Source organism: Piliocolobus tephrosceles, chromosome 5, assembly GCF_002776525.5.
Source record: "Piliocolobus tephrosceles isolate RC106 chromosome 5, ASM277652v3, whole genome shotgun sequence".
Classification (NCBI taxonomy): domain Eukaryota; kingdom Metazoa; phylum Chordata; class Mammalia; order Primates; family Cercopithecidae; genus Piliocolobus; species Piliocolobus tephrosceles.
Window position 1 is genome coordinate 36,503,396 of NC_045438.1, and position 8,578 is coordinate 36,511,973.

At 41.3% G+C, this 8,578-nt stretch overlaps 1 long non-coding RNA gene across 1 annotated transcript in view; it reads right to left on the bottom strand.

The window, feature by feature from the left end:
- The window catches only part of LOC111525530, a 9,800-nt gene extending 3,677 nt beyond the window's left edge, over positions 1-6,123 (bottom strand). Inside the window, exon 1 of the long non-coding RNA XR_002726136.1 lies at positions 5,795-6,123. This is a non-coding gene — a long non-coding RNA (uncharacterized LOC111525530). The remainder of the gene's footprint in view (positions 1-5,794) is intronic.
- Positions 6,124-8,578: the final 2,455 nt, after the last annotated feature.

Sequence of the window (8,578 nt, forward strand, 5' to 3'; positions counted from 1 at the left end):
GAAGGAAGAAACGAAGGAAGGAAGGAAGGAAGGAAGGAAGGAAGGAAAGAAAAGAAAAAGAAAGAAAGAAAGAAAACAAAGAAAGAAAGAAATGGTTAGACAATACAAATAAATCAAATCAGGGAGATGGAGGAGCATGTGTGATTTTTCTCAAAGGAGGGGTTTTGCAAAGAATGGTGTATTTAGCTTGTAAAGTATGTACAAAATCCATTTTTCTCTGGGCACTTGTCCAATTCTGTCTCTTTTCCACTTTCAGTCAATGTTGATGGTGTAGTAAAGCTTTTTTTACTCAGAAAGAACTCTAGGCAACCTTGACACATTTCTTTTTTTGAGACCGGGTATTGCTCTGTCACCGAGACTGGAGTGCAGTGGCTCAATCTCGGCTCTCTGCAAACTCTCCCTCCCGGGATCACTCCATTCTCCCGCCTCACACTCCCGAGTAGCTGGGACTACAGGCGCCCACCACCACACCTGGGTAATATTTTTGTATTTTTAGTAGAGACGGGGTTTCACTGTTTTAGCCAGGATGGTCTTGATCTCCTGACCTCATGATCCACCCACCTCATCCTCCCAAAGTGCTGGGATGACAGGCATGAGCCACCACGCCCAGCCAACACTTCTAAACTTAGAAGTTTCTTTGACCCTATCGGTTTGTTGTCACTTCCAACCTAGGGCCCCTCAAATGGCAGAAGTAACTTGAACACAAATTTAGTGATGTTCCTTCCTTGTTTAATTTTATAGCTGTCATTTGTCAAATTGCCTTCTTCCTACATCTGCCACCTACTATACACCCTCATTGACACTCTGAACAACACACCAGATAAAACCAGTTTTTTCACACTTCATATGCCAAGGCAACCATATACCAGGCAATTCAATTTTGGACTTTCTGGGATTTCAGGGAGAATTTATCCACAAAGAGTATATGCATAGCCCAGGTTCCCTCTGAAAAAAATTGCGAATCAGTTGCAAAATTCCCATGACACTAATTATAATTAGGCAGAGATAGACAAGAAGATAAGAGTATGGCTCCAATCAAGGAGACTTCACTGCATATAAATGTTTGCATGGCAATCATGAGATCATGGATGCAAACAGCTAGCACAGGGCCTGCTATGTAAAACCATCAAAAGCTTAGTTTCCCCTGTGTGGGGCTATCTCAAAGGCATCCCACCCTAATCTGAGGTAACAAGTATCCTGGAAGAATCCAAAGCTGTGGAAGAGGAGAAACACAGAGGAAAGAGGAAGTTGTTTGGTTTGTGTTGGTTTGCTTTTTTTTTTTTTTTTTTTTTTTTTTTTTTTTTTACCAGAACCTGTTTCAGCATTCTTACAGGGAAAAGCCAAGCCTTACCATCTTCCTCATTATTAAACATGCTTAGAAAGCCTGCGAAATCTTATTTTTTAACAGACATTGGTAGCGTATACTGTGTATCAATGGAACTGAATGCTCAAGTTAGACCATAAATAATTTTTGTACATAATTTACATGTTTTTGTAAAGCAAGAGAAATTATGTTTTCATCAGAAGCTTTTCTCACGTTATTGCCAAACTCCCTCTTTTTTCTGTGTCTGATGTAAGGTCATGCTGTTGCACAATTGGGAACACTGGGGTAATAACGGGAGACAGAAAGGACAGGGAACCATGCATTTCAATTTGTTCACAATACATTGGTAACTCATCTCTGTCTTCTCCACTCTTCCTCCTGGCTCTATGGGTCATGGTAGAGGAACAATTACGTGGAAGAAATCAAATATGAATGACTGCTTTCCCCTCTAGCTCTCTTCCCTACTTCCTCCTTGTGATATGCTTATCACGTTTCCCTCCAGGGTTGTAAATAAAGGCTTCTGGGGCTCTCACAGCTTGAGAGAGAAGTAGCCCCCTCCTATCAGCCCTAACAAACTGTTATTCAGCAAATCATGATAAGAACTTCTTTGTGATATGGAGTATCTAACGAATTTCTAACTAATATTAATCTTTTGGCCTGGCACAGTGGCTTGCACCTGTAATCTCAGCACTTTGAAAGGCCGAGGCGGGAGATCATTTAAGGTCAGGAGTTCTGACCAACATGGTGAAACCTCGTCTCTACTAAAAACACAGAAAATTTTGCTGGGTGTACTGGCACATGCCTGCAATCCCAACTACTCAGGAAGCTGAGGCAGGGGAATCACTTGAACCCAGGAGTCAGAGATTGTAGTGAGCTGAGATCTCACCAATGCACTCTAGCCTAGGCAACAGAATGAGACTCCCTCTCAAAAAAAAAAAATATATATATATATATATATGTATAAATTTTTTATAATAAATCATCAAACATACAACACATTTTATTTAAATATTTAAATTATATTAATGGAAAGAAGTACATTTGGAGCTTTTTTTAAAAGAAAATAACACTCTGGAAGATTGTGTGTTTTTTGAAACTACTTAAAAGTATAAAAACCATTATATTTTAGAGACTAGAAAGATCTTAGGCACCACTTCACCTATTCTATTTGTTTTCTATAACAAAAATTAATCACCTAAATACTTCACTCAAAAACCACCCATACGATAGTGGTGGAGGTACATATTGAGGTAAGAATCTTTCTACCACATCATGATACTCCTGGTCCACCCCATGGATACGCTATATTGAGTCATAAAAATTTGACAATATATTTGGGATAATAGTCTAAGGATCTTATCCAACATAAATACTATTTTCCAACATTTTCACTTATATTCTAAAGCAACAGGCTCTCAACTACAATCATTTCTTCATTTTATGCTTTTGTAATAAGGTAGTCTGTCTAGTCTACCTTATTACTAACTCTGGTGTGACCCTTCGTTGTCTAAACAAGTATCTTGGTTTGACTCATGGCAACGTCTCTTCTCTGGATCTGTTCTTCTGGCCATGCCTCAGTTATCATGGTGTCTTCCTAATGCAGTTTCAATGGCCAGCAAAAGAGACGCTTGAGCACCAAGAATACTTTCCAGTCCAATGAGAAGGAAAAGTTCCCATGAACTTCCTTTGATAGTTACACATTCGATATTCATGCATTCATTCAGTTACGAATTCCTTCTGAAGTCCCAGACACCGGATTATGTGCTGCAGAGGCCAATGCCTAATAAGGTACTGTCCCAGGACTCATGGAGCCCATAGTGTCATGAGGACAAAATGTGTAAACCCTGCACTGTGGATATGGCCAGAGAAAGCAGTAAATAATCGAGGTGCTTTGGGGAGTGAAGAGGAAGGAGCTGTGCCTGGGAAGGATGGCAAACAGCCTTATCTAAATATGCCAAATCCAAGCAGTCAAGACACCTAGGTTCTAAAATTTTTACAAGAACAATCTCATTTTCCTCTGATGGAGAAGACATAGCCCAGCTGTGATCTAGTATCTGGGCATTCTGATCACAGGAACAAAAGGTCAGGAGTCACTGCCTGATCACCAAATAGAACAGAAGGGTGGGTCTCAGGACTTGGAGAGTGGGGATAGATGGTAAAAATTAGAGAGAACGGACAACAGAAAATCTATTTGAAAACCAAGCCAGCCATCTGTAAGCCTCTTCAGAGAGAGTCAAACCGCACAGTTCTGAAAACAAATTCTCAGCTGCTTGAGCAGGCAGGTGGATCAGCCTGGGCTAACTCTGGGAGATCTAATCAGTCGCAGGTGCATTTTGGGTGTTTAAGTGCATGTTAGTCATAGGGGTAAACTGTCACTTTGCACAGTTGAGGTTGAGGCATAGAACTAGTACTTTCTCTTTACTGGAGTTGCTGCTGCACCTGAGCCAGTATGGGCTCCCAGTCACGCATGAGGTTGGGAGATGTCCAAATTGAATCGCTGTCTTGCCTAAATCTCAGAGCTCTTCAATAACACTAGTTACCTCTCAGGGCTAGGACAAGGATGAGGCAAAGGAGGCACTGAGAATAAGATATAACTCAGGTTCCCACTCTGCACCATCTTGAGCAAGACCAAATTCTTCCTTAGACCCTGCCTCTTCTTCCAGAATATCTTTCCAATTCTAGGAGGAGGAAGGGCTTCAACAATTCTATGGCAGGCAGCACTTACTATACAAGAGAAATATGGGACAGAGAGGAGCCTGGTCGATTTCCCAAGGACCTCTGACCAAAAATCCCTATTGAATTTTTACAAAGAGATGTTGGTCAGAGGATACAAAATTTCAGTTAGATAGGAGAAATGTTCAAGAGACCTATCGTGCAACATGGTGAATATAGTCAGTAACAATAGGTTGTGTTATTGAAAATTAGGAGAGTAGATTCTAAGTGTTCTCACCACACACACACGCGCGCACACACACAGACACACACACACACGTGAGGTAACGCAAGTTAATTAGCTCAATTTAGCCATTCCACAATGTATGCATATTTCAAAACAACATGTTGCACATGATAAATATATATAATTTTTGTCACTTAAGAAACTAGTTTAGAAAAATTTCTGTTGGCAGAGTCTCAAAAGCGATGGTCCTCATAGTGCCCAATCTCAAATTAGTAATGAGTTTTTTTTTGTGATTTCTTTTTTTAAAGAAAATATTTGATTCACCTCATGTCTCCTACCATGTGTTTCCTTCACTTCTCCCAGTCGAAAATGCATTTCTCAGCATCTCCCTTCTCTGCTTATTGAAAACAGATTTAAAATATATGCCCCTGGGAAAAAATTTCTTGTGTAAGGCATATTTTTAATTCTGTTGTGGCTTAACCCTTGATTGTAACACCAGAGACCTGCTAAGAACTGTCAACTCTAATGTTTAAACACTATTTTAAGACTAATACATATTTATTACAATGTCCCCTGGGTTTCTCTTCTGAATGAGACTTTAACCAATAATCATTTTTATAAACAGAGCAATAACCACAAAATATTCAACAAATTAAATACATGGCTTAACAACTATCTAATCCAGAGAAAACGCATAGACATTACTATTTAGATAATATATCCTATTTTTTATTATCCAATTTGCTTCAACTTCATTGTTTTCCTTTTTAAAATTAAGGCTAGTATTATCATAAACCAGTATCCATGGTTTCCTTTTCATTAAGTTCTCTTTTTCTCATTATGTTCACTCACCTTAAAACAATCCTATTTGGGAAAGAGGAAGAAAATAAGGGGAAAAATGATTTACAAGGCAGGAGAGAGACATTTCCTCTACATGACACCATGGCTCCAAAAGCATTGGACAGATTTTCCACAAAGGATAAGGAAAGAACTAAACATGTTCTGTTTCACAAAATTACAGACAGATTATTGGATGCAAGATGGATTGCACCTCAGAAAGAGCCCATCCTTCCGTCAATGCACACTGGTCATAGAGTCTCATAAAACATTTTCAAACAGCTGAGGGCAAGCCCCGAGATGAGACGTCCCTTCATGCTGGGTTTCCAGGCAGAGGCCACTTTGCCAGTGAGTTTGTTTGCTGCTCAGCTGACGCAGGAGTTAAGTAAAAGCCTCCAGCAGCACAGAAATGTGGGTCTTTCCCTCAGTGATTCATCACTATCAGCAATCAGACAAACTGTCTCATAAAGTCGGAGCATAAATTACTTCATCTCCACCAATTTGGGTTTAAAGATCATTAAACTCTGAATGCACTTGGAAAACACCTTGTTCATTTTTACTTACTATTAACTCTAGGATGTTTTATATGGTTGACCACAAGAAGACAGGGATAACAAAATACTGCAATTACCCAACCATAACTTTAACAGAAATCCTCTCACGTTTAGAACTCCGTATAATTCATCAATAATATCCATCAATATCTATGAATATAAGAAAACAGAGGCATTTACCCAAATGAATAGTTATTTAAAAAGCTGCCATCTACAAAATCATATTTTACTGAATCCTCACAAAAATTTTGTGATATATGGCTGAGACTTTAAACCCATTTTGTGATAAGAAACTGAGATCCAGAAGGGTTAGGGCACTTGCTTAACGGCACATCACTTGTTAGTAGCAGAGCTGGGATTTGAACCAGGGTTGTTCCGAATTCTAGTCCAGTTTCTTCCTAATATACTAGGCTGTTTAACTCAGATGATGGCCAGGCTTACTACGACCATTATGCTCAATAATTTTAAATAAATATAAGAATCTAGGTAGCAGACAAGTTCTTCCTGTGCAGTTGGAAAAGTAACTTCCATCTTAGAAGCACTTATCCATTTCAAAAGATGACCTTATGAATTACGTCAGTGTTGCATCAATTGTGTAGGACTCATGGTCAGTAGGAGAGAAAACTGATTATGTGAACAAAACTAGTCATGCTGGGCCTTCTCTGTTTGTTTCCCACTCTCCTCTCCATCCTTCCCACCTGCTCTGTGCTCTAGGAGGCTGACCTCTGCTAAATGAATTCCTTCCTCACTCTCTGGGGTTTGGTTCAGCCATGAAATGTCTTTGCAGGGGCCAATGAATGGGAGGAAGTTGGGTTGGACTGTGTGCTTCCCTTCCCTGTTGCCTGCTGGACGGAGAGTTGGCAGTGGCTGCATTCTTCCCAGGAGACAGCAATTTGTCTTCACCTTTGGCCTGCTCCCACTCTGTCCCAAGCCTCTCCCCCTCCCTTTTTCCCCAGTAACTCCACACTCCCTTTACACCTTCTGCCAAAGAAGAACCTGAGACCAAGGCTTGGGTGCAGGCGATCTATTCTGGGACTCAGCTTAGAGAAGAAGAATGAGGGGCAGGAAGAGTGAACACCAGGGAAATTAAAAGCCAGCAAGGATGAATTACTGAGTTAACCATTGCTGTTGTCAATGGGTGCTTCATTCCTCAGAATCTTCTGCAGAATCTTATGAAATACACCTCAGACAGTCTGCTGGGGAGGAAGACAAGGAATGTGCCCCAGTCGCCTTCCACCCCTCATTCTTTAGGAGAAGCGCAACCCCACTGACTCACCCACATTTCCAGGTTGCACATGCCAGAAGGCCAGGCAGGGTCCCATAGGCATTGGCATCCTCACATCAGGGAGGGCCCAGGGCAGGACCTGAAGGCACCATGGAGCAGGCCGTTGGCAGCGGCCCTGACGGTACAGCTCCGACAAGGGGAAGGGCAGGAGGATTGGGGAAAATGGAGCCCTGCCACTGTTACTGGGGAAAGCTTCACTGCCCCTAGTTTGTTTGACATTTTCCCTTAACCCTGACACTCATGGAAACAGTTCCTTCTTTAAACTCTCCTCGAGTTCCCCATTCAATGGGATATCTATTTCGTGTTAAATCCTGCCTGCTTTAATAGCATTCTATATCTTTTCAACTATTCCTTCAAGACTCTTCCTGTCTTTTCCTCATTATTCTCTATCCCCAAACAATAACACTTCATGGTTTTATGGTTCCCTCTTTTACCAGGTTGGAGAGGGTCCCCTGAGAATTCATGTTCTTTCCAGAATCTCAGAATGTTACCTTATTTGAAAATAGAGTTATTGCAGATGCAACTAGTTAAGATGAGGTCATCCTGCAGTAGGATGAGCCTTTAATAAAATACAACCAGTGTCCTTACAAGAAGAGAAGAGACACAGAGACAGAGACACAAGGAAAACAGCTGGCGAAGACAAAAGCAGAGACTGGAGAGCGGCCTCTACAATCCAAGGAAAACCAAAGATTGCCAGCAACTCCCAGAAGCAGCTCCCAGAAGCTAGAACAAAGGCATAGAACAGACTCTTTCAAAATGTCCAGAAGGAACCAACCCTCCTACATCTTGATTTCAGACTTCTGGCCTCTAGGACTATGAAAGAATGAATGTCTGTTGTTTTAAGCCACCCAGTTTGCTGTCATTTGTTATGACAGCCCTGGGAACTGCATACACCTCCCCATCAAGGCCTTCCTTCCAAGTCTCACGGAAGCCTGACAAAGACACATGTTTTCATTTTCTCTCAACCCATCAAAAACCCATTATCTGTCATGGGTTTATCCTTCAGAGTCACAGCCTTTGCCAGGTGACAGTGGGTGAATGGACTGTCCTTGCTAATGCTTTAAGCAGCTAACTCGATGAGTAGGAACACGATGTATCTCTTTCTCTTCCAAAAACTGAACTCTAAGAAAACAACGGCAATATATCTCTTCTGATTAAACTCTGCTTAAGGAAGCTCTTCAAAAACCCTTAATGGCCAGGTAATGGAGAGTGATTTGGGTAGCTCCTCAGAGCACACTCTGCAGACCACGTGCTGCCCTTACATTCTTAGCTTGAATGAGGGCCTCAGCCAGGATGGAGTCATTCTGGAAATCTAAATGCCTGCCCACCTGTTAGGCATCCCAGCAGGAACTACACAGGAACCAGGACTGTAGCAATACAACCCATGGAGAGATAAAATCCCGGATCAGCAGCCCGGTGGGCAAACAGAAACCACATTGGACGGGAACTGTTTTCCCATAAGCACAATCACCTCTTGATACGCATCTGTTAATCATTCCCCACCTTTGTTTCTCCCTCACCTTCCTTTGAACCACTTTTTACCACAAATTAACTCTACCCAAGGAAAAAAAAAGTCAAGAGCCAAAATATGCAGCTTGTTTCTCTGGGGTTTTTTGCTTTGATATAGTTCTCTAGATGATATACTTTATCAGGCTAACATGAGGCTTTACATGCTATGG